Source organism: Amia ocellicauda, unplaced genomic scaffold (genome assembly GCF_036373705.1).
Source record: "Amia ocellicauda isolate fAmiCal2 unplaced genomic scaffold, fAmiCal2.hap1 HAP1_SCAFFOLD_34, whole genome shotgun sequence".
NCBI classification, from domain to species: Eukaryota; Metazoa; Chordata; class Actinopteri; order Amiiformes; family Amiidae; genus Amia; species Amia ocellicauda.
In genome coordinates, this window is record NW_027102909.1 from 767,216 (window position 1) to 788,432 (window position 21,217).

Here is a 21,217-nt window from a genome sequence, read left to right on the forward strand (position 1 = left end):
CTGGCTGCATGATGTCTCTTAAAGGCTGGCGGGTATTGACGGAACTGCCAGCAAAAAAAAAATGAAAAATAGAGGGAAATATACCAGTGCAGCAAAGGGTGTTGAAAGTAGCCGGGTACGTGTACAATTCTTCAATTATATCTCCTGGAGACAGAAAGAGAGTATTAAGAGCTACGATGAAGTTACCCAGGAGACGTAAAAAGCTTGCAGCACCTGGTATTTCCAGGAGGTCACCCATCCAAGTACTGACGAGGCCCTGCCCCGTTTAGCTTCCGAGATCTGACGAGATCGGGCGTGTTCAGGACGGTGTGGCCACAAGCCAAGAGGCCGGGCTGCATGATGTCTCTTAAAGGCTGGCGGGTATTGACAGAACTTCCAGCAAAAAATAAAAAATAAATAAATAGAAAAATGGAGGGAAAAATATCAGTGCAGGACAGGGTGTTGAAAGTAGCCGGGTACATGTACAATTCTTCAATTATATCTCCTCCAGACTGAATGAGAGTATTAAGAGCTACGCTGAAGTTACCCAGGAGATGTAAAAAGCTTTCAGCACCTGGTATTTCCAGGAGGTCACCCATCCAATTACTGACCAGGCCCTGCCCAGTTTTTCTTCCGAGATCTGACGAGATCTTGCGTCTTCAGGATGGTGTGGCCGCAAGCCGAGATGCCTGGCTGCATGATGTCTCTTAAAGGTTGGCGGGTATTGACGGAACTTCCAGCAAAAAAAAAATATAAAAAAAGAAAAAAGAAAAATGGATGGAAAAATATCAGTGCAGCAAAGGGTGTTGACAGTAGCTGGATACGTGTACAATACTTCAATTATATCTCCTCCAGACAGAGAGAGAGTATTAAGAGCTACGATGAAGTTACCCAGGAGACGTAAAAAGCTTGCAGCACCTGGTATTTCTAGGAGGTCTCCCATCCAAGTACTGACCAGGTCCTGCCCCGTTTAGCTTCCGAGATCTGACGAGATCAGGCGCATTCAGGACGGTGTGGCCACAAGCCGAAAGGACTGGCTGCATGATGTCTCTTAAAGGTTGGCGGGTATTGACGGAACTTCCAGCAAAAAAAAAATATAAAAAAAGAAAAAAGAAAAATGGATGGAAAAATATCAGGGCAGCAAAGGGTGTTGACAGTAGCTGGATACGTGTACAATACTTCAATTATATCTCCTCCAGACAGAGAGAGAGTATTAAGAGCTACGATGAAGTTACCCAGGAGACGTAAAAAGCTTGCAGCACCTGGTATTTCTAGGAGGTCTCCCATCCAAGTACTGACCAGGCCCTGCCCCGTTTAGCTTCCGAGATCTGACGAGATCGGGCGCATTCAGGACGGTGTGGCCACAAGCCGAAAGGCCTGGCTGCATGATGTCTCTTAAAGGCTGGCGGGTATTGACGGAACTTCCAGCAAAAAAAAAAAAAAAAAAAATGGAAAATGGAGGGAAAAATATCAGTGCAGCAAAGGCTGTTGAAAGTAGCCGGGTACGTGTACAATACTTCAATTATATCTCCTCCAGACAGATAGAGAGTATTAAGAGCTACGATGAAGTTTCCCAGGAGACGTAAAATGCTTGCAGCACCAGGTATTTCCAGGAGGTCTCCCATCCAAGTACTGACGAGGCCCTGCCCCGTTTAGCTTCCAAGATCTGACGAGATCGGTCGTGTTCAGGACGGTGTGGCCGCAAGCCAAGAGGCCTGGCTGCATGATGTCTCTTAAAGGCTGGCGGGTATTGACGGAACTGCCAGCAAAAAAAAAAAAGAAAAATAGAGGGAAATATACCAGTGCAGCAAAGGGTGTTGAAAGTAGCCGGGTACGTGTACAATTCTTCAATTATATCTCCTGGAGACAGAAAGAGAGTATTAAGAGCTACGATGAAGTTACCCAGGAGACGTAAAAAGCTTGCAGCACCTGGTATTTCTAGGAGGTCTCCCATCCAAGTACTGACCAGGCCCTGTCCCGTTTAGCTTCCGAGATCTGACGAGATCGGTCGTGTTCAGGACGGTGTGGCCGCAAGCCAAGAGGCCTGGCTGCATGATGTCTCTTAAAGGCTGGCGGGTATTGACGGAACTGCCAGCAAAAAAAAAAAGAAAAATGGATGGAAAAATATCAGTGCAGCAAAGGATGTTGACAGTAGCTGGGTACGTGTACAGTACTTCAATTATATCTCCTCCAGACAGATAGAGAGTATTAAGAGCTACGATAAAGTTACCCAGGAGACATAAAAGCTTGCAGCACCTCGTATTTCTAGGAGGTCTCCCATCCAAGTACTGACCAGGCCCTGCCCCATTTAGCTTCCGAGATCTGACGAGATCGGGCGCGTTCAGGATGGTGTGGCCGCAAGCCGAGATGCCTGGCTGCATGATGTCTCTTAAAGGCTGGCGGGTATTGACGGAACTGCCAGCAAAAAAAAAAATGAAAAATAGAGGGAAATATACCAGTGCAGCAAAGGGTGTTGAAAGTAGCCGGGTACGTGTACAATTCTTCAATTATATCTCCTGGAGACAGAAAGAGAGTATTAAGAGCTACGATGAAGTTACCCAGGAGACGTAAAAAGCTTGCAGCACCTTTTATTTCCAGGAGGTCACCCATCCAAGTACTGACGAGGCCCTGCCCCGTTTAGCTTCCGAGATCTGACGAGATCGGGCGTGTTCAGGACGGTGTGGCCACAAGCCAAGAGGCCGGGCTGCATGATGTCTCTTAAAGGCTGGCGGGTATTGACAGAACTTCCAGCAAAAAATAAAAAATAAATAAATAGAAAAATGGAGGGAAAAATATCAGTGCAGGACAGGGTGTTGAAAGTATCCGGGTACATGTACAATTCTTCAATTATATCTCCTCCAGACTGAATGAGAGTATTAAGAGCTACGCTGAAGTTACCCAGGAGATGTAAAAAGCTTTCAGCACCTGGTATTTCCAGGAGGTCACCCATCCAATTACTGACCAGGCCCTGCCCAGTTTTTCTTCCGAGATCTGACGAGATCTTGCGTCTTCAGGATGGTGTGGCCGCAAGCCGAGATGCCTGGCTGCATGATGTCTCTTAAAGGTTGGCGGGTATTGACGGAACTTCCAGCAAAAAAAAAATATAAAAAAAGAAAAAAGAAAAATGGATGGAAAAATATCAGTGCAGCAAAGGGTGTTGACAGTAGCTGGATACGTGTACAATACTTCAATTATATCTCCTCCAGACAGAGAGAGAGTATTAAGAGCTACGATGAAGTTACCCAGGAGACGTAAAAAGCTTGCAGCACCTGGTATTTCTAGGAGGTCTCCCATCCAAGTACTGACCAGGCCCTGCCCCGTTTAGCTTCCGAGATCTGACGAGATCAGGCGCATTCAGGACGGTGTGGCCACAAGCCGAAAGGACTGGCTGCATGATGTCTCTTAAAGGTTGGCGGGTATTGACGGAACTTCCAGCAAAAAAAAAATATAAAAAAAGAAAAAAGAAAAATGGATGGAAAAACATCAGGGCAGCAAAGGGTGTTGACAGTAGCTGGATACGTGTACAATACTTCAATTACATCTCCTCCAGACAGAGAGAGAGTATTAAGAGCTACGATGAAGTTACCCAGGAGACGTAAACAGCTTGCAGCACCTGGTATTTCTAGGAGGTCTCCCATCCAAGTACTGACCAGGCCCTGCCCCGTTTAGCTTCCGAGATCTGACGAGATCGGGCGCATTCAGGACGGTGTGGCCACAAGCCGAAAGGCCTGGCTGCATGATGTCTCTTAAAGGTTGGCGGGTATTGACGGAACTTCCAGCAAAAAGAAAAAAAAAAAAAAATAGAAAAATGGAGGGAAAAATATCACTGCAGGAAAGGGTGTTGAAAGTAGCCGGGTACGTGTACAATTCTTCAATTATATCTCCTGCAGACTGAAAGAGAATATTAAGAGCTACGATAAAGTTACCCAGGAGACGTAAAAGCTTGCAGCACCTTGTATTTCCAGGAGGTCTCACATTCAAGTACTGACCAGGTCCTGCTCCGTTTAGCTTCCGAGATCTGACGATATCATGCGCATTCAGGACGGTGTGGCCGAAAGCCAAGAGGCCCAGCTGCATGATGTCTCTTTAAGGCTGGCGGTTATTGACGGAACTGCCAGCAAAAAAAAAAAGAAAAATGGATGGAAAAATATCAGTGCAGCAAAGGATGTTGACAGTAGCTGGGTACGTGTACAGTACTTCAATTATATCTCCTCCAGACAGATAGAGAGTATTAAGAGCTACGATGAAGTTACCCAGGAGACGTAAAAAGCTTGCAGCTCCTGGTATTTCTAGGAGGTCTCCCATCCAAGTACTGACCAGGCCCTGCCCCGTTTAGCTTCCGAGATCTGACGAGATCGGGCGCATTCAGGACGGTGTGGCCACAAGCCGAAAGGCCTGGCTGCATGATGTCTCTTAAAGGTTGGCGGGTATTGACGGAACTTCCAGCAAAAAAAAAAAAAAAAAAAGAAAAAAGAAAAATGGATGGAAAAATATCAGTGCAGCAAAGGGTGTTGACAGTAGCTGGATACGTGTACAGTACTTCAATTATATCTCCTCCAGACAGAGAGAGAGTATTAAGACCTACGATAAAGTTACCCAGGAGACGTAAAAGCTTGCAGAACTAGGTATTTCCAGGAGGTCTCACTTTCATGTACTGACCAGGTCCTGCCCCGTTTAGCTTCCGAGATCTGACGAGATAGGGCGCGTTCAGGATGGTGTGGCCGCAAACCGAGATGCCTGGCTGCATGATGTCTCTTAAAGGCAGGCGGGTATTGACGGAATTTCCAGCAAAAAAAAAAAAAAAAAAATAGAAAAATGGAGGGAAAAATATCAGTGCAGGAAAGGGTGTTGAAAGTAGCCAGGTACGTGTACAATTCTTCAATTATATATCCTGGAGACAGAAAGAGAGTATTAAGAGCTACGATGAAGTTACCCAGGAGACGTAAAAAGCTTGCAGCACCTGGTATTTCTAGGAAGTCTCCCATCCAAGTACTGACCAGGCCGTGCCCCATTTAGCTTCCGAGATCTGACGAGATCGGGCGCATTCAGGACGGTGTGGCCACAAGCCAAAAGGCCTGGCTGCATGATGTCTCTTAAAGGTTGGCGGGTATTGACGGAACTTCCAGCAAAAAAAAAAAAAAAAAAATAGAAAAATGGAGGGAAAAATATCAGTGCAGGAAAGGGTGTTGAAAGTAGCCGGGTACGTGTACAATTCTTCATTTATATCTCCTGCAGACTGAAAGAGAGTATTAAGAGCTACGATAAAGTTACCCAGGAGACGTAAAAGCTTGCAGCACCAGGTATTTCCAGGAGGTCTCACATTCATGTACCGACCAGGTCCTGCCCCGTTTAGCTTCCAAGATCTGACGAGATCGGGCGAGTTCAGGATGGTGTGGCCGCAAGCCGCGATGCCTGGCTGCATGATGTCTCTTAAAGGCTGGCGGGTATTGACGGAACTGCCAGCAAAAAAAAAAAAGAAAAATAGAGGGAAATATACCAGTGCAGCAAAGGGTGTTGAAAGTAGCCGGGTACGTGTACAATTCTTCAATTATATCTCCTGGAGACAGAAAGAGAGTATTAAGAGCTACGATGAAGTTACCCAGGAGACGTAAAAAGCTTGCAGCACCTGGTATTTCCAGGAGGTCACACATCCAAGTACTGACCAGGCCCTGCCCCGTTAAGCTTCCGAAATCTGATATGATCGGGCGCGTTCAGGACGGTGTGACTACAAGCCAAGAGGCCTGGCTGCATGATGTCTCTTAAAGGCTGGCGGATATTGACGGAACTTCCAGCAAAAAAATAAAATAAAAAGAAAAATGGAGGGAAAAATATCAGTGCAGCAAAGGGTGTTGAAAGTAGCCTAGTACGTGTACAATTCTTCAATTATATCTCCTCCAGACAGAAAGAGAGTATTAAGAGCTACGATGAAGTTACCCAGGAGACGTAAAAGGCTTGCAGCACCTGGTATTTCTAGGAGGTCTCACATCCAACTACTGACCAGGCCCTGCCCCGTTTAGCTTCCGAGATCTGACGAGATCGGGCGCATTCAGGACGATGTGGCCGCAAGCCCAGAGGCCTGGCTGCATGATGTCCCTTAAAGGCTGGCGGGTATTGACGGAACTGCCAGCAAAAAAAAAAAAGAAAAATAGAGGGAAATATACCAGTGCAGCAAAGGGTGTTGAAAGTAGCCGGGTACGTGTACAATTCTTCAATTATATCTCTTGGAGACAGAAAGAGAGTATTAAGAGCTACGATGAAGTTACCCAGGAGACGTAAAAAGCTTGTAGCACCTGGTATTTCTAGGAGGTCTCCCATCCAAGTACTGACCAGGCCCTGCCCCGTTTAGCTTCCGAGATCTGACGAGATCGGGTGCATTCAGTACGGTGTGGCCACAAGCCGAAAGGCCAGGCTGCATGATGTCTCTTAAAGGTTGGCGGGTATTGACGGAACTTCCAGCAAAAAGAAAAAAAAACAAAAATAGAAAAATGGAGGGAAAAATATCAGTGCAGGAAGGGTGTTGAAAGTAGCCGGGTACGTGTACAATTCTTCAATTATATCTCCTGCAGACTGAAAGAGAGTATTAAGAGCTACGATAAAGTTACCCAGGAGACGTAAAAGCTTGCAGAACCTGGTATTTCCAGGAGGTCTCACATTCAAGTACTGACCAGGTCCTGCCCCGTTTAGCTTCCGAGATCTGACGATATCATGCGCATTCAGGACGGTGTGGCCGAAAGCCGAGAGGCCCAGCTGCATGATGTCTCTTTAAGGCTGGCGGGTATTGACGGAACTTCCAGCAAAAAAAAAAAGAAAAAAGAAAAATGGAGGGAAAAATATCAGTGCAGCAAAGGGTTTTGAAAGTAGCCGGGTACGTGTACAATTCTTCAATAATATCTCCTACAGACTGAAAGAGAGTATTAAGAGCTATGATGAAGTTACCCAGGAGACGTAAAAAGTTTGCAGCACCTCGTATTTCTAGGAGGTCTCCCATCCAAGTACTGACCAGGCCCTGCCCCGTTAGCTTCCGAGATCTGACGAGATCGGGCGCGTTCAGGAAGGTGTGGCCGCAAGCCGAGATGCCTGGCTGCATGACGTCTCTTAAAGGCTGGCGGGTATTGACGGAACTTCCAGCAAAAAATAAAAAATAAATAAATAGAAAAATGGAGGGAAAAATATCAGTGCAGGACAGGGTGTTGAAAGTAGCCGGGTACATGTACAATTCTTCAATTATATCTCCTCCAGACTGAATGAGAGTATTAAGAGCTACGCTGAAGTTACCCAGGAGATGTAAAAAGCTTTCAGCACCTGGTATTTCCAGGAGGTCACCCATCCAATTACTGACCAGGCCCTGCCCAGTTTTTCTTCCGATATCTGACGAGATCTTGCGTCTTCAGGACGGTGTGGCCTCAAGCCAAGAGGCCTGGCTGCATGATGTCTCTTAAAGGTTGGCGGGTATTGACGGAACTGCCAGCAAAAAAAAAAAGAAAAATAGAAAAATGGAGGGAAAAATATCAGTGCAGGAAAGGGTGTTGAAAGTAGCCGGGTACGTGTACAATTCTTCAATTATATCTCCTGGAGACAGAAAGAGAGTATTAAGAGCTACGATGAAGTTACCCAGGAGACGTAAAAAGCTTGCAGCACCTGGTATTTCTAGGAGGTCTCCCATCCAAGTACTGACCAGGCCCTGCCCCGTTTAGCTTCCGAGATCTGACGAGATTAGGCGCATTCAGGACGTTGTGGCCACAAGCCGAAAGGCCTGGCTGCATGATGTCTCCTAAAGGTTGGCGGGTATTGATGGAACTTCCAGCAAAAAAAAAAAAAAAAAAAAAAAATAGAAAAATGGAGAGAAAAATATCAGTGCAGGAAAGGGTGTTGAAAGTAGCCGGGTACGTGTACAATTCTTCAATTATATCTCCTGCAGACAGAAAGAGAGTATTAAGAGCTACGATGAAGTTACCCAGGAGACGTAAAAAGCTTGCAGCACCTGGCATTTCCAGGAGGTCACCCATCCAAGTACTGACCAGGCCCTGCCCCGTTTAAATTCCAAGATCTGATGAGATCGGGGGCGTTCAGGACGGTGTGGCTGCAAGCCAAGAGGCCGGGCTGCATGATGTCTCTTAATGGTTGGCGGGTTTTGACGGAACATCCAGAAAAAAAAAATGAGAAATAGAGGGAGAAATACCAGTGCAGAAAGGGTGTTGAAAGTAGCCGGGTACGTGTACAATTCTTCAATTATATCTCCTGCAGACAGAAACAGAGTATTAAGAGCTACGATGAAGTTACCCAGGAGACGTAAAAAGCTTGCAGCACCAGGTATTTCCAGGAGGTCACCCATCCAAGTACTGACCAGGCCCTGCCCGTTTAGCTTCAGAGATCTGACGAGATCGTGCGCGTTCAGGACGGTGTGGCCGAAAGCCAAGAGGGCCGGCTGCATGATGTCTCTTTAGGCTGGTGGGTATTGACGGAACTTCCAGCAAAGAAAAAAAAAAAAAAAAGAAAAATTGAAGGAAAAATATCAGTGCAGCAAAGGCTGTTGAAAGTAGCCGGGTACGTGTACAATTCTTCAATTATATCTTCTCCAGACTGAAAGAGAGTATTAAGAGCTACGATGAAGTTCCCCAGGAGACGTAAAAAGCTGGCAGCACCTGGTATTTCCAGGAGGTCTCACATTTAAATACTGACCAGGTCCTGCCCCGTTTAGCTTCCGAGATCTGATGAGATCGGGCGCGTTCAGGACGGTGTGGCCGCAAGCCAAGAAGCCTGGCTGCTTGATGTCTCTTAAAGGCTGGCGGGTATTGACGGAACTTCCAGCAAAAAAAAAAAAAAAAAAAAATGGAAAATGGAGGGAAAAATATCAGTGCAGCAAAGGCTGTTGAAAGTAGCCGGGTACGTGTACAATACTTCAATTATATCTCCTCCAGACAGATAGAGAGTATTAAGAGCTACGATGAAGTTTCCCAGGAGACGTAAAAGGCTTGCAGCACCAGGTATTTCCAGGAGGTCTCCCATCCAAGTACTGACGAGGCCCTGCCCCGTTTAGCTTCCGAGATCTGATGAGATCGGACGTGTTCAGGACGGTGTGGCCGCAAGCCAAGAGGCCGGGCTGCATGATGTCTCTTAAATGCTGGCGGGTATTGACGGAACTTCCAGCAAAAAATAAAAAATAAATAAATAGAAAAATGGAGGGAAAAATATCAGTGCAGGACAGGGTGTTGAAAGTAGCCGGGTACATGTACAATTCTTCAATTATATCTCCTCCAGACTGAATGAGAGTATTAAGAGCTACGATGAAGTTACCCAGGAGATGTAAAAAGCATTCAGCACCTGGTATTTCCAGGAGGTCACCCATCCAATTACTGACCAGGCCCTGCCCAGTTTTTCTTCCGAGATCTGACGAGATCTTGCGTCTTCAGGACGGTGTGGCCTCAAGCCAAGAGGCCTGGCTGCATGATGTCTCTTAAAGGCTGGAGGGTATTGATGGAACTTCCAGCAAAAAACAAAAGAAAAAAGAAAAATGGAGGGACAAATATCAGTGCAGCAAAGCGTGTTGAAGGTAGCCGGGTACGTGTACAATTCTTCAATTATATCTCCTCCAGACAGATAGAGAGTATTAAGAGCTACGATAAAGTTACCCAGGAGACGTAAAAGCTTGCAGCACCAGGTATTTCCAGGAGGTCTCACATTCAAGTACTGACCAGGTCCTGCCCCGTTTATCTTCCGAGATCTGACGAGATCGGGCGCGTTCAGGACGGTGTGGCCGCAAGCCGAGATGCCTGGCTGCATGATGTCTCTTAAAGGCTGGCGGGTATTGACGGAAATGCCAGCAAAAAAAAAAAGAAAAATAGAGGGAAATATACCAGTGCAGCAAAGGGTGTTGAAAGTAGCCGGGTACGTGTACAATTCTTCAATTATATCTCCTGGAGACAGAAAGAGAGTATTAAGAGCTACGATGAAGTTACCCAGGAGACGTAAAAAGCTTGCAGCACCTGGTATTTCCAGGAGGTCACACATCCAAGTACTGACCAGGCCCTGCCCCGTTTAAATTCCAAGATCTGATGAGATCGGGCGCGTTCAGGACAGTGTGACTACAAGCCAAGAGGCCTGGCTGCATGATGTCTCTTAAAGGCTGGCGGATATTGACGGAACTTCCAGCAAAAAAATAAAATAAAAAGAAAAATGGAGGGAAAAATATCAGTGCAGGAAAGGGTGTTGAAAGTAGCCGGGTACGTGTACAATTCTTCAATTATATCTCCTGGAGACAGAAAGAGAGTATTAAGAGCTACGATGAAGTTACCCAGGAGACGTAAAAAGCTTGCAGCACCTGGTAATTCTAGGAGGTCTCCCATCCAAGTACTGACCAGGCCCTGCCCCGTTTAGCTTCCGAGATCTGACGAGATCGGGCGCGTTCAGGATGGTGTGGCCGCAAGCCGAGATGCCTGGCTGCATGATGTCTCTTAAAGGCTGGCGGGTATTGACGGAAATGCCAGCGAAAAAAAAAAAGAAAAATAGAGGGAAAAATACCAAAGCAGCAAAGGGTGTTGAAAGTAGCCGGGTACATGTACAATTCTTCAATTATATCTTCTCCAGACAGAAAGAGAGTATTAAGAGCTACGATGAAGTTCCCCAGGAGACGTAAAAAGCTGGCAGCACCTGGTATTTCCAGGAGGTCTCACATTTAAGTACTGACCAGGTCCTGCCCAGTTTAGCTTCCGAGATCTGACAAGATCGGGCAAGATCGGGCGCGTTCAGGACGGTGTGGCCGCAAGCCGAGATATCTGGCTGCATGATGTCTCTTAAAGGCTGGCGGGTATTGACGGAATTTCCAGCAAAAAAAAAAAAAAAAAAAAAAGAAAAATGGAGGGAAAAATATCAGTGCAGGAAAGGGTGTTGAAAGTAGCCGGGTACGTGTACAATACTTCAATTATATCTCCTCCAGACAGATAGAGAGTATTAAGAGCTACGATGAAGTTTCCCAGGAGACGTAAAAGGCTTGCAGCACCAGGTATTTCCAGGAGGTCTCCCATCCAAGTACTGACGAGGCCCTGCCCCGTTTAGCTTCCGAGATCTGATGAGATCGGACGTGTTCAGGACGGTGTGGCCGCAAGCCAAGAGGCCGGGCTGCATGATGTCTCTTAAAGGCTGGCGGGTATTGATGGAACTTCCAGCAAAAAATAAAAAATAAATAAATAGAAAAATGGAGGGAAAAATATCAGTGCAGGACAGGGTGTTGAATGTAGCCGGGTACATGTACAATTCTTCAATTATATCTCCTCCAGACTGAATGAGAGTATTAAGAGCTACGATGAAGTTACCCAGGAGATGTAAAAAGCATTCAGCACCTGGTATTTCCAGGAGGTCACCCATCCAATTACTGACCAGGCCCTGCCCAGTTTTTCTTCCGAGATCTGACGAGATCTTGCGTCTTCAGGACGGTGTGGCCGCAAGCCGAGATGCCTGGCTGCATGATGTCTCTTAAAGGCTGGCGGGTATTCACGGAATTTCCAGCAAAAAAAAAAAAAAAAAAATAGAAAAATGGAGGGAAAAATATCAGTGCAGGAAAGGCTGTTGAAAGTAGCCGGGTACGTGTACAATTCTTCAATTATATCTCCTGGAGACAGAAAGAGAGTATTAAGAGCTACGATGAAGTTACCCAGGAGACGTAAAAAGCTTGCAGCACCTGGTATTTCTAGGAGGTCTCCCATCCAAGTACTGACCAGGCCCTGCCCCGTTTAGCTTCCGAGATCTAACGAGATCGGGCGCATTCAGGACGGTGTGGCCACAAGCCGAAAGGCCTGGCTGCATGATGTCTCTTAAAGGTTGGCGGGTATTGACGGAACTTCCAGCAAAAAAAAAAAAAAAAAATGGATGGAAAAATATCAGTGCAGCAAAGGGTGTTGACAGTAGCTGGGTACGTGTACAATACTTCAATTAAATCTCCTCCAGACAGATAGAGAGTATTAAGAGCTACGATAAAGTTACCCAGGAGACGTAAAAGCTTGCAGCACAAGGTATTTCCTGGAGGTCTCACATTCATGTACTGACCAGGTCCTGCCCCGTTTAGCTTCCGAGATCTGACGAGATCGGGCGCGTTCAGGATGGTGTGGCCGCAAGCCGAGATGCCTGGCTGCATGATGTCTCTTAAAGGCTGGCGGGTATTGACGGAACTGCCAGCAAAACAAAAAAAGAAAAATAGAGGGAAAAATACCAGTGCAGCAAAGGCTGTTGAAAGTAGACGGGTACGTGTACAATTCTTCAATTATATCTTCTCCAGACAGAAAGAGAGTATTAAGAGCTACGATAAAGTTACCCAGGAGACGTAAAAGCTTGCAGCACTAGGTAAATCCAGGAGGTCTCACTTTCATGTACTGACCAGGTCCTGCCCCGTTTAGCTTCCGAGATCTGACGAGATCGGCCACGTTCAGGATGGTGTGGCCGCAAGCCAAGATGCCTGGCTGCATGATGTCTCTTAAAGGCTGGCGGGTATTGACGGAACTGCCAGCAAAAAAAAAAAAAGAAAAATAGAGGGAAATATACCAGTGCAGCAAAGGGTGTTGAAAGTAGCCGGGTACGTGTACAATTCTTCAATTATATCTCCTGGAGACAGAAAGAGAGTATTAAGAGCTACGATGAAGTTACCCAGGAGACGTAAAAAGCTTGCAGCACCTGTTATTTCTAGGAGGTCAGCCATCCAAGTACTGACCAGGCCCTGCCCCGTTTAGCTTCCGAGATCTTACGAGATCGGGCGCATTCAGGACGGTGTGGCCACAAGCCGAGTGGCCTGGCTGCATGATGTCTCTTAAAGGTTGGCGGGTATTGACGGAACTTCCTGCAAAAAAAAAAAAAAAAAAAAAAAAAAAAAAAAGAAAAATGGATGGAAAAATATCAGTGCAGCAAAGGGTGTTGACAGTAGCTGGGTACGTGTAAAATACTTCAATTATGTCTCCTCCAGACAGATAGAGAGTATTAAGAGCTACGATAAAGTTACCCAGGAGACGTAAAAGCTTGCAGCACCAGGTATTTCCAGGAGGTCTCACATTCAAGTACTGACCAGGTCCTGCCCCGTTTAGCTTCCGAGATCTGACGAGATCGGGCGCGTTCAGGATGGTGTGGCCGCAAGCCGAGAGGCCTGGCTGCATGATGTCTCTTAAAGGCTGGCGGATATTGACGGAACTTCCAGCAAAAAAAAAAGAAAAAAGAAAAATGGAGGGAAAAATATCAGTGCAGCAAAGGGTGTTGAAAGTAGCCGGGTACGTGTACAATTCTTCAATTATATCTCTTCCAGACAGAAAGAGAGTATTAAGAGCTACGGTGAAGTTACTCAGGAGACGTAAGATGCTTGCAGCACCTTTTATTTCCAGCAGGTCTCCCATGCAAGTACTGAACAGGCCCTGCCCCGTTCAGCTTCCGAGGTCTGACGAGATTGGGGGTGTTCAGGGCGGTGTGGCCGCAAGCCGAGAGGCCTGGCTGCATGATGTGTCTTAATGGTTGGCAGGTATTGACGGAACTTCCAGCAATAAAAAAAAAAAAAAGAAAAATGGAGGGAAAAATATCAGTGCAGCAATGGGTGTTGAAAGTAGCCGGGTACGTGTACATTACTTCAATTATATCTCCTCCAGACAGAAAGAGAGTATTAAGAGCTACGATAAACTTACCCAGCAGACGTAAAAAGCTTGCAGCACCTGGTATTTCCAGGAGGTCTCCCATCCAAGTACTGACCAGGCCCTGCCCCGTTTAGCTTCCGAGATCTGACGAGATCGGGCGCGTTCAGGATGGTGTGGCCGCAAGCCGAGACGCCTGGCTGCATGATGTCTCTTAAAGGCTGGCGGGTATTGACGGAACTGCCAGCAAAAAAAAAAAAAAAAAAGAAAAATGGATGGAAAAATATCAGTGCAGCAAATAGTGTTGACAGTAGCTGGGTATGTGTACAATACTTCAATTATATCTCCTCCAGACAGATAGAGAGTATTAAGAGCTACGATAAAGTTACCCAGGAGACATAAAAGCTTGCAGCACCAGGTATTTCCAGGAGGTCTCCCACCCAAGTACTGACCAGGTCCTGCCCCGTTTAGCTTCCGAGATCTGACGAGATCGGGCGCATTCAGGACGGTGTGGCCACAAGCCGAAAGGCCAGGCTGCATGATGTCTCTTAAAGGTTGGCGGGTATTGACGGAACTTCCAGCAAAAAAAAAAAAAAAAAAAATAGAAAAATGGAGGGAAAAATATCAGTGCAGGAAAGGGTGTTGAAAGTAGCCGGGTACGTGTACAATTCTTCAATTATATCTCCTGCAGACTGAAAGAGAGTATTAAGAGCTACGATAAAGTTACCCAGGAGACGTAAAAGCTTGCAGCACCTGGTATTTCCAGGAGGTCTCACATTCAAGTACTGAACAGGTCCTGCCCCGTTTAGCTTCCGAGATCTGACGATATCATGCGCGTTCAGGACGGTGTGGCCGAAAGCCGAGAGGCCCGGCTGCATGATGTCTCTTTAAGGCTGGCGGGTATTGACGGAACTTCCAGCAAAAAAAAAAAGAATAAAGAAAAATGGAGGGAAAAATATCAGTGCAGCAAAGGGTTTTGAAAGTAGCCGGGTACGTGTACAATTCTTCAATAATATCTCCTACAGACTGAAAGAGAGTATTAAGAGCTATGATGAAGTTACCCAGGAGACGTAAAAAGCTTGCAGCACCTGGCATTTTCAGGAGCTCACCCATCCAAGTACTGACCAGGCCCTGCCCCATTAGCTTCCGAGATCTGACGAGATCGGGCGCGTTCAGGACGGTGTGGCCGCAAGCCAAGAGGCCTGGCTGCATGATGTCTCTTAAAGGCTGGCGGGTATTGACGGAACTTCCAGCAAAAAAAAAAAAAAAAAAAAATGGAAAATGGAGGGAAAAATATCAGTGCAGCAAAGGCTGTTGAAAGTAGCCGGGTACGTGTACAATACTTCAATTATGTCTCCTCCAGACTGAATGAGAGTATTAAGAGCTACGCTGAAGTTACCCAGGAGATGTAAAAGGCTTGCAGCACCTGGTATTTCCAGGAGGTCACCCATCCAATTTCTGACCAGGCCCTGCCCAGTTTTTCTTCCGAGATCTGACGAGATCTTGCGTCTTCAGGACGGTGTGGCCTCAAGCCAAGAAGCCTGGCTGCATGATGTCTCTTAAAGGCTGGAGGGTATTGATGGAACTTCCAGCAAAAAACAAAAGAAAAAAGAAAAATGGAGGGAAAAATATCAGTGCAGCAAAGCGTGTTGAAGGTAGCCGGGTACGTGTACAATCCTTCAATTATGTCTCCTCCAGACAGATAGAGAGTATTAAGAGCTACGATAAAGTTACCCAGGAGACGTAAAAGCTTGCAGCACCAGGTATTTCCAGGAGGTCTCACATTCAAGTACTGACCAGGTCCTGCCCCGTTTAGCTTCCGAGATCTGACGAGATCGGGCGCGTTCAGGACGGTGTGGCCGCAAGCCGAGATGTCTGGCTGCATGATGTCTCTTAAAGGTTGGCGGGTATTGACGGAACTTCCAGCAAAAAAAAAAAAAAGAAAAATGGATGGAAAAATATCAGTGCAGCAAAGGGTGTTGAAAGTAGCCGGGTACATGTACAATTCTTCAATTATATCTCCTGCAGACTGAAAGAGAGTATTAAGAGCTACGATGAAGTTACCCAGGAGACGTAAAAAGCTTGCAGCACCTGGTATTTCTAGGAGGTCTCCCATCAAAGTACTGACCAGGCCCTGCCCCGTTTAGCTTCCGAGATCAGACGAGATCGGGCGCATTCAGGACAGTGTGGCCACAAGCCGAGAGGCCTGGCTGCATGATGTCTCTTAAAGGTTGGCGGGTATTGACGGTACTTCCAGAAAAAAAAAAAAAAAAAAAAAAAAAAAAAAAAAAAAAATGGATGGAATAATATCAGTGCAGCAAAGGGTGTTGACAGTAGCTGGGTACGTGTACAATACTTCAATTATATCTCCTTCAGACAGAAAGAGAGTATTAAGAGCTACGATGAAGTTACCCAGGAGACGAAAAAGCTTGCAGCACCTGGTATTTCTAGGAGGTCTCCCATCAAAGTACTGACCAGGCCCTGCCCCGTTTAGCTTCCGAGATCAGACGAGATCGGGCGCATTCAGGACAGTGTGGCCACAAGCCGAGAGGCCTGGCTGCATGATGTCTCTTAAAATTTGGCGGGTATTGACGGTACTTCCAGCAAAAAATAAAAAAGAAAAAAGAAAAAAGAAAAATGGAGGGAAAAATATCAGTGCAGCAAAGGGTGTTGAAAGTAGCCGGGTACGTGTAGAATTCTTCAATAATATCTCCTCCAGACTGAAAGAGAGTACTAAGAGCTATGATGAAGTTACCCAGGAGACGAAAAAGCTTGCAGCACCTGGTATTTCTAGGAGGTCTCCCATCAAAGTACTGACCAGGCCCTGCCCCGTTTAGCTTCCGAGATCAGACGAGATCGGGCGCGTTCAGGACGGTGTGGCCGCAAGCCAAGAGCCCTGGCTGCATGATGTCTCTTAAAGGCTGACGGGTATTGACGGAACTTCCAGCAAAAAAAAAATGGATAAAGAAAAATGGAGGGAAAAATATCAGTGCAGCAATGGGTGTTGAAAGTAGCCGGGTACGTGTACAATACTTCAATTATATCTCCTCCAGACAGAAAGAGAGTATTAAGAGCTACGATGAACTCACCTAAAGGATTATTAGGAACACCATACTAATACTGTGTTTTACCCCCTTTCGCCTTCAGAACTGCTTTAATTCTACGTGGCATTGATTCAACAAGGTGCTGAAAGCATTCTTTAGAAATGTTGGCCCATATTGATAGGATAGCATCTTGCAGTTGATGGAGATTTGTGGGATGCACATCCAGGGCACGAAGCTCCCGTTCCACCACATCCCAAAGATGCTCTATTGGGTTGAGATCTGGTGACTGTGGGGGCCAGTTTAGTACAGTGAACTCATTTTCATGTTCAAGAAACCAATTTGAAATGATTCCACCTTTGTGACATGGTGCATTATCCTGCTGGAAGTAGCCATCAGAGGATGGGTACATGGTGGTCAAAAAGGGATGGACGTGGTCAGAAACAATGCTCAGGTAGGCCGTAGCATTTAAACGATGCCCAATTGGCACTAAGGGGCCTAAAGTGTGCCAAGAAGACATCCCCCACACCATTACACCACCACCACCAGCCTGCACAGTGGTAACAAGACATGATGGATCCATGTTCTCATTCTGTTTACGCCAAATTCTGACTCTACCATCTGAATGTCTCACCTCTTTTTCCTATTTGTAGTGGAGATGAGTGGTACCCAGTGGGGTCTTCTGCTGTTGTAGCCCATCCGCCTCAAGGTTGTACGTGTTGTGGCATCACAAATGCTTTGCTGCATACCTCGGTTGTAGCGAGTGGTTATTTCAGTCAAAGTTGCTCTTCTATCAGCTTGAATCGAGTCGGCCCATTCTCCTCTGAGCTCTAGCATCAACAAGGCATTTTCGCCCACAGGACTGCCGCATACTGGATGTTTTTCCCTTTTCACACCATTCTTTGTAAACCCTAGAAATGGTTGTGCGTGAAAATCCCAGTAACTGAGCAGATTGTGAAATACTCAGACCGGCCCGTCTGGCACCAACAACCATGCCACGCTCAAAATTGCTTAAATCACCTTTCATTCCCATTCAGACATTCAGTTTGGAGTTCAGGAGATTGTCTTGACCAGGACCACACCCCTAAATGCATTGAAGCAACTGCCATGTGATTGGTTGATTAGATAATTGCATTAATGAGAAATTGAACAGGTGTTCCTAATAATCCTTTAGGTGAGCGTATATGTATGTATGTGTATGTATGTCCAATTGCTTTGACAATACAAATGAAATTAATTGAGAGAGAGAGAGAGAGAGAGAGAGAGAGAGGGAGGAATATGAGCTCCTAAAAAACATTTGTTTTTATACATAAGCGGATTTAATTTGTCATTTACAAATGAATATATAGCACTATAAACATACACAGAAGACATGGAATAGAAATTCAGAAGAAAAAGTATTCAAAAAATAATAATTTTAAGAGAAACACAAAAAGAAGAAAGCAGAGAGACAGTTCAGGAAGAAAAGTCAGAAAAGAAAAGCTGAAGACAAGAATTGGAGGTAAGAGTCAAATAATTAAACAAAAAAATATGTATTAATAAAATAAATAAGCATTCTCAGTAGTTGACTCAGCCAATGAAAATGCAGAGCTCCGATTTGAATAGAGTGACAGTAGGAGAGAGCCCAACTGCCACTGAGACTGATAGAAATCTATTGAACAGCAGTCTGACTGCAGAGCTGCCTTTTGAAATCCGATACCATGAAGACATTCGCTCTGCACAGGCTAAGAAGGACTACAAACAAGCTGTGATGAGAGCATCTCCTGAGACCCTCATCCTAGACTACACCGGTAAAGGAGAAAACAGGGTCAAGAACAATCTACTGTTCTACACCGCCTTTCACAAAACCCTGTGCCAGACATACCCCAATAACAACAAGAGGGGCATTAGCAGAGGCAGGCAGATCTCAGTGCTGGTAGAGAAAGACACAGACAGTGTGATGCTCACTTTTAATGTATACCACAACGGGACCATCATGGTGCAGGGCAGCGAGAGCAGCCTGGACCAATTAGCTCTCGGCTTCCACACCTCAAAGCAGCAGACTGAGGTAGAGAAACAAGAGCCAGAGCCGGCCACCCTGCAGTCTGCCCCCAGCCACACGGAGCCAGACAGTGCCCCATCTCCCATAGACTGCCCCCCTGTCTCCCCAAAACTCTCCAGCAACATTAAAACACTAAAGGAATGCCTATCAGTGCTGGAGCTGGAGTTTGCGGAGTTCAGGGAGCAGACCTTGAGCACCCTGGCCCAGACCTCCTTGTGCGATCAGCTCCGGGATGAGATGCACAGACTAAAGATGCAGCACAAGGCTGAGATCCATGAGCTGAGAGCAGCAGTGAGAGACCTGGAGGAGCAGAGCCAAACCCTGAGGACGGAGCTGCGCAGAGCGAGGGAGGAGCTGACCAGGACACCCCAGCACAGCCAGCTAAGGAGCCTGCAGAGCCAGCTGGAGGAGCTAAGAGAGGAGCTACACATCACTGGAGCACAGAGACTGCACTGCACTGACCCCACAACACCTCCAACCCCTGACGCACCCACTGATCCACCCACACTCCCCACCACTCCTGACACACCCACTATCACCAGACCTGCCACTAATACACAACCCCCTGAAACGCCACTCCCCCAAAACACACCCGCTGCCCCCACCACTCCCGACGCAAACCCGGAGTAGCAGGTCAACGCAGAGGTGGTCATTCTGAGCGAATCCAATGGGAAGTTCCTGGTTGAGAGGCGACTCTTCCCTGGCCGAAAAGTGAAAAAGCTTTGGTGCTCCACAGCACAGAGAGCCCTGGAGCTGCTCTCCAAGAGGAGGCTTTGCCAAGTCAAACACATCCTCATCCACACCGGCACTAACGACCTGAGTGCCCGCAGGGGCGATGTGGCCTCAGCCCTGAGACAGGTAGCAACGAAAGCCACAGAGGAATTCCCAACTGCCAAAATTTCCATCTCCACACTGCTGCCCCGCACAGACGTGCCCCTGCACATCATCCAGGCCATCAACGCAGAAGTGTCCCGAAGATGTGCCCTCCTCCCCAACGTCCACCTGGCACACCACTGAGACATCCAGCCACATCACCTGTATGACCACGTCCACCTCAACAAGACGGGTGTGAGGATCATCTCAAAGGTCCTCAAGGACACAACCCTGGGCCGAAACCCCACACACCCCCACCTCGAGACCAGGAGCAAACCCCCCAGCCCCCGGCCACATCCCCAGCCACCGGCTCCACCCCAGCCCCAGCCCCTGAGACCCCGCGGCCCCATTCCCCACCCCCCCATCCCCAGAGGGCCCGTCCAGCACAGCAGAGCGGACAGCCGGGGACCAGCACAGCCACACAGCCACGCAGCAGCGGCTTCCAGAGCCTGGAGGCCCGATGCTGCCCAGCTGGCCCAGATAAGGCAACTCCTCAGTGTCATCTGTACCACACTGCTGAGTTAACTGAGCCTCAACACACATATATATGGTTGTGGAGATGGAGAGTAAGAAAAAATGTGATTTAATTATTCTGATATTTTGATGCAAAGATAAAATCTTTGAGTGATTATTATGTATATCCATATATAATTATTAATAGTAATATAATATCAGTTGTAGACCACAAATTAAACTTTCTTATGTAGAAGAGACAAGTATAATAAAATATATTAACATGTCCTTTAAAATAAGCAGTTGGAATATGCAGGGTTTACGCTCCTCAACTTTTGGAATGAAGAGCACAGGCCCTGAACTGATCAACACTGTAAATAGTTCAGATGTTTTCATTCTTGTAGAGACTTGGTGCTGTGCAGATATGTCTATACACTGGATGGATACAATGGATACAGGGAGCTGATTGTGCCCTCCTATAAAAAACCCAAAGTCAGGTGTGGCAGGGCCTCGTGGGGGATTATCGTGTGGTACAGGGAGGAGCTCCGAGCAGCCCTATGCCCAGTACAGAGAGGAGACACACACCTGTGGATGAAAATCAGAAAAGACACCCTACAAAATAACACAGATATATACCTATGTGCAATTTATATGCCACCCGCAGACTCCCCCTACTATAATGAGGAAGGCTTTCATGAGCTTCAAAACGAAATCTGCCACTTCCAGACCCTGGGCTCTGTACTGCTGTGTGGCGATCTCAATGCCAGGACTGGCAGAGAGATGGACTACATCAATACAGAGGGGAACACACACCTGTTCGGAGACTCCCCGCTGTGCCACACACACACCTCCACACTGACACAGCCACGACAGCGTGGTAAACAAGAGCAGGAAGCAGGTAGTGCGCCTATGTAAAAGCCTGGGTCTATATATCATCAATGGCAGGACCAGGGGGTACTCTCTGGGGAGATTCACATACTGCTCGGCTCTGGGCAGCAGTGTGGTGGACTACGCCATAACTGACCTGGACCCACAAGCCAACAATGCGTTTATAGTCAGACAACAATCTCCACTATCAGACCACAGCCAAATAACACTTTACCTAAAAAGATCAGCGCAGCCACAAGTCAGAGCCAAACTTCCCACAAAACTGGTCTCCCTGCCACCCAGTTAGAGATGGTCAGAGCCCAGCACAGAGAACTACACAAGAGCCCTGAATAGTGATGAGATTGAAA

The 21,217-nt window shown here is 46.7% G+C and overlaps 15 non-coding genes and 29 pseudogenes across 15 annotated transcripts; all 44 read right to left on the reverse strand.

The window, feature by feature from the left end:
• Nucleotides 1–201: 201 nt before the first annotated feature.
• LOC136732262 (5S ribosomal RNA) lies at nucleotides 202–320 on the reverse strand. The gene has a single exon (XR_010809907.1). It is a non-coding gene; the product is annotated as a 5S ribosomal RNA (ribosomal RNA).
• A 221-nt stretch (nucleotides 321–541) lies between these two features.
• LOC136732581 (uncharacterized) lies at nucleotides 542–660 on the reverse strand (annotated as a pseudogene).
• Nucleotides 661–885: 225 nt separating this feature from the next.
• Nucleotides 886–1,004, reverse strand: LOC136732274 (5S ribosomal RNA). The gene has a single exon (XR_010809918.1). It is a non-coding gene; the product is annotated as a 5S ribosomal RNA (ribosomal RNA).
• Nucleotides 1,005–1,229: 225 nt separating this feature from the next.
• Nucleotides 1,230–1,348, reverse strand: LOC136732159 (5S ribosomal RNA). Its single transcript, XR_010809796.1, has one exon. It is a non-coding gene; the product is annotated as a 5S ribosomal RNA (ribosomal RNA).
• A 219-nt stretch (nucleotides 1,349–1,567) lies between these two features.
• On the reverse strand, nucleotides 1,568–1,686 carry LOC136732445 (uncharacterized; annotated as a pseudogene).
• A 210-nt stretch (nucleotides 1,687–1,896) lies between these two features.
• Nucleotides 1,897–2,015, reverse strand: LOC136732209 (5S ribosomal RNA). The gene has a single exon (XR_010809851.1). It is a non-coding gene; the product is annotated as a 5S ribosomal RNA (ribosomal RNA).
• Nucleotides 2,016–2,223: 208 nt separating this feature from the next.
• Nucleotides 2,224–2,342, reverse strand: LOC136732314 (uncharacterized; annotated as a pseudogene).
• Nucleotides 2,343–2,552: 210 nt separating this feature from the next.
• On the reverse strand, nucleotides 2,553–2,671 carry LOC136732340 (uncharacterized; annotated as a pseudogene).
• A 221-nt stretch (nucleotides 2,672–2,892) lies between these two features.
• Nucleotides 2,893–3,011, reverse strand: LOC136732582 (uncharacterized; annotated as a pseudogene).
• A 225-nt stretch (nucleotides 3,012–3,236) lies between these two features.
• Nucleotides 3,237–3,355, reverse strand: LOC136732217 (5S ribosomal RNA). The gene has a single exon (XR_010809861.1). It is a non-coding gene; the product is annotated as a 5S ribosomal RNA (ribosomal RNA).
• Nucleotides 3,356–3,580: 225 nt separating this feature from the next.
• LOC136732160 (5S ribosomal RNA) lies at nucleotides 3,581–3,699 on the reverse strand. Its single transcript, XR_010809797.1, has one exon. It is a non-coding gene; the product is annotated as a 5S ribosomal RNA (ribosomal RNA).
• A 548-nt stretch (nucleotides 3,700–4,247) lies between these two features.
• Nucleotides 4,248–4,366, reverse strand: LOC136732228 (5S ribosomal RNA). The gene has a single exon (XR_010809874.1). It is a non-coding gene; the product is annotated as a 5S ribosomal RNA (ribosomal RNA).
• Nucleotides 4,367–4,927: 561 nt separating this feature from the next.
• LOC136732446 (uncharacterized) lies at nucleotides 4,928–5,046 on the reverse strand (annotated as a pseudogene).
• Nucleotides 5,047–5,264: 218 nt separating this feature from the next.
• Nucleotides 5,265–5,383, reverse strand: LOC136732595 (uncharacterized; annotated as a pseudogene).
• Nucleotides 5,384–5,593: 210 nt separating this feature from the next.
• On the reverse strand, nucleotides 5,594–5,712 carry LOC136732544 (uncharacterized; annotated as a pseudogene).
• A 216-nt stretch (nucleotides 5,713–5,928) lies between these two features.
• LOC136732363 (uncharacterized) lies at nucleotides 5,929–6,047 on the reverse strand (annotated as a pseudogene).
• Nucleotides 6,048–6,257: 210 nt separating this feature from the next.
• Nucleotides 6,258–6,376, reverse strand: LOC136732213 (5S ribosomal RNA). Its single transcript, XR_010809856.1, has one exon. It is a non-coding gene; the product is annotated as a 5S ribosomal RNA (ribosomal RNA).
• Nucleotides 6,377–6,930: 554 nt separating this feature from the next.
• On the reverse strand, nucleotides 6,931–7,048 carry LOC136732480 (uncharacterized; annotated as a pseudogene).
• Nucleotides 7,049–7,605: 557 nt separating this feature from the next.
• LOC136732474 (uncharacterized) lies at nucleotides 7,606–7,724 on the reverse strand (annotated as a pseudogene).
• Nucleotides 7,725–7,948: 224 nt separating this feature from the next.
• LOC136732293 (uncharacterized) lies at nucleotides 7,949–8,067 on the reverse strand (annotated as a pseudogene).
• Nucleotides 8,068–8,274: 207 nt separating this feature from the next.
• Nucleotides 8,275–8,392, reverse strand: LOC136732564 (uncharacterized; annotated as a pseudogene).
• Nucleotides 8,393–8,609: 217 nt separating this feature from the next.
• On the reverse strand, nucleotides 8,610–8,728 carry LOC136732349 (uncharacterized; annotated as a pseudogene).
• A 220-nt stretch (nucleotides 8,729–8,948) lies between these two features.
• LOC136732299 (uncharacterized) lies at nucleotides 8,949–9,067 on the reverse strand (annotated as a pseudogene).
• Nucleotides 9,068–9,288: 221 nt separating this feature from the next.
• LOC136732121 (uncharacterized) lies at nucleotides 9,289–9,407 on the reverse strand (annotated as a pseudogene).
• Nucleotides 9,408–9,622: 215 nt separating this feature from the next.
• On the reverse strand, nucleotides 9,623–9,741 carry LOC136732374 (uncharacterized; annotated as a pseudogene).
• A 209-nt stretch (nucleotides 9,742–9,950) lies between these two features.
• On the reverse strand, nucleotides 9,951–10,069 carry LOC136732473 (uncharacterized; annotated as a pseudogene).
• Nucleotides 10,070–10,285: 216 nt separating this feature from the next.
• On the reverse strand, nucleotides 10,286–10,404 carry LOC136732240 (5S ribosomal RNA). The gene has a single exon (XR_010809887.1). It is a non-coding gene; the product is annotated as a 5S ribosomal RNA (ribosomal RNA).
• Nucleotides 10,405–10,614: 210 nt separating this feature from the next.
• Nucleotides 10,615–10,743, reverse strand: LOC136732108 (uncharacterized; annotated as a pseudogene).
• A 220-nt stretch (nucleotides 10,744–10,963) lies between these two features.
• On the reverse strand, nucleotides 10,964–11,082 carry LOC136732300 (uncharacterized; annotated as a pseudogene).
• Nucleotides 11,083–11,303: 221 nt separating this feature from the next.
• LOC136732642 (uncharacterized) lies at nucleotides 11,304–11,422 on the reverse strand (annotated as a pseudogene).
• A 219-nt stretch (nucleotides 11,423–11,641) lies between these two features.
• LOC136732191 (5S ribosomal RNA) lies at nucleotides 11,642–11,760 on the reverse strand. Its single transcript, XR_010809830.1, has one exon. It is a non-coding gene; the product is annotated as a 5S ribosomal RNA (ribosomal RNA).
• A 209-nt stretch (nucleotides 11,761–11,969) lies between these two features.
• Nucleotides 11,970–12,088, reverse strand: LOC136732551 (uncharacterized; annotated as a pseudogene).
• A 539-nt stretch (nucleotides 12,089–12,627) lies between these two features.
• LOC136732354 (uncharacterized) lies at nucleotides 12,628–12,746 on the reverse strand (annotated as a pseudogene).
• A 229-nt stretch (nucleotides 12,747–12,975) lies between these two features.
• On the reverse strand, nucleotides 12,976–13,094 carry LOC136732318 (uncharacterized; annotated as a pseudogene).
• A 215-nt stretch (nucleotides 13,095–13,309) lies between these two features.
• Nucleotides 13,310–13,428, reverse strand: LOC136732619 (uncharacterized; annotated as a pseudogene).
• A 215-nt stretch (nucleotides 13,429–13,643) lies between these two features.
• LOC136732377 (5S ribosomal RNA) lies at nucleotides 13,644–13,762 on the reverse strand. Its single transcript, XR_010809928.1, has one exon. It is a non-coding gene; the product is annotated as a 5S ribosomal RNA (ribosomal RNA).
• Nucleotides 13,763–13,977: 215 nt separating this feature from the next.
• LOC136732184 (5S ribosomal RNA) lies at nucleotides 13,978–14,096 on the reverse strand. The gene has a single exon (XR_010809821.1). It is a non-coding gene; the product is annotated as a 5S ribosomal RNA (ribosomal RNA).
• Nucleotides 14,097–14,315: 219 nt separating this feature from the next.
• Nucleotides 14,316–14,434, reverse strand: LOC136732135 (uncharacterized; annotated as a pseudogene).
• Nucleotides 14,435–14,650: 216 nt separating this feature from the next.
• On the reverse strand, nucleotides 14,651–14,768 carry LOC136732460 (uncharacterized; annotated as a pseudogene).
• A 220-nt stretch (nucleotides 14,769–14,988) lies between these two features.
• LOC136732097 (uncharacterized) lies at nucleotides 14,989–15,107 on the reverse strand (annotated as a pseudogene).
• Nucleotides 15,108–15,322: 215 nt separating this feature from the next.
• On the reverse strand, nucleotides 15,323–15,441 carry LOC136732327 (uncharacterized; annotated as a pseudogene).
• A 212-nt stretch (nucleotides 15,442–15,653) lies between these two features.
• LOC136732243 (5S ribosomal RNA) lies at nucleotides 15,654–15,772 on the reverse strand. Its single transcript, XR_010809890.1, has one exon. It is a non-coding gene; the product is annotated as a 5S ribosomal RNA (ribosomal RNA).
• A 228-nt stretch (nucleotides 15,773–16,000) lies between these two features.
• LOC136732244 (5S ribosomal RNA) lies at nucleotides 16,001–16,119 on the reverse strand. The gene has a single exon (XR_010809891.1). It is a non-coding gene; the product is annotated as a 5S ribosomal RNA (ribosomal RNA).
• Nucleotides 16,120–16,343: 224 nt separating this feature from the next.
• On the reverse strand, nucleotides 16,344–16,462 carry LOC136732442 (5S ribosomal RNA). The gene has a single exon (XR_010809934.1). It is a non-coding gene; the product is annotated as a 5S ribosomal RNA (ribosomal RNA).
• Nucleotides 16,463–21,217: the final 4,755 nt, after the last annotated feature.